Source organism: Sinocyclocheilus anshuiensis, unplaced genomic scaffold, assembly GCF_001515605.1.
Source record: "Sinocyclocheilus anshuiensis isolate Anshui unplaced genomic scaffold, SAMN03320099.WGS_v1.1 scaffold687, whole genome shotgun sequence".
Taxonomy (NCBI): domain Eukaryota; kingdom Metazoa; phylum Chordata; class Actinopteri; order Cypriniformes; family Cyprinidae; genus Sinocyclocheilus; species Sinocyclocheilus anshuiensis.
In genome coordinates, this window is record NW_015551096.1 from 108,007 (window position 1) to 108,638 (window position 632).

The window sequence follows — 632 nt, forward strand, 5'->3', positions numbered from 1 at the left end:
CAGTTTTGAGCGTGTTAAGCTCCAGGTTGTTAAGACTGCACCAGACAGCCAGCTCTTTAACCTCCTGTCTGTAATCTTTAACCTCCTGTCTGTAAGCAGACTCGTCTTCGTCTTTGATGAGGCCAATGACTGTAGTGTCGTCTGCGAAATTCAGGAGCTTGAAAGAGGGGTCCTTTGAAGTGCAGTCATTCGTGTAGAGAGAGAAGAGCAGTGGGGAGAGAACACAACCCTGAGGGGCACCAGTGCTGATAGTGAGGGAGAGAACAGATCCCTGGGGGGCACCAGTGCTGATGGTGATAGACTTGGATGTGAGTTTGCCCAGCCTTACTAGCTGCTGCCTGTCTGTCAGGAAGCTGGTGATCCACTGATAGATGGAGGTGGGCACAGAGAGCTCTGTCAGTTTATTCTGAAGGGTGTCCGGGATGATGGTGTTGAAAGCGGAGCTGAAGTCCACAAACAAGATCCTTGCACAAGTCCCTGATTTGTCCAGATGTTGCAGGATGTAGTGCAGTCCCATATTGACTGCATCATCCACAGACCTGTTTGCTCTGTAGGCAAACTGAAGAGGATCCAGCAAGGGTCCAGTGATGTCCTTCAGGTAGGCCAGGACCAGTCTCTCAAATGACTTCATG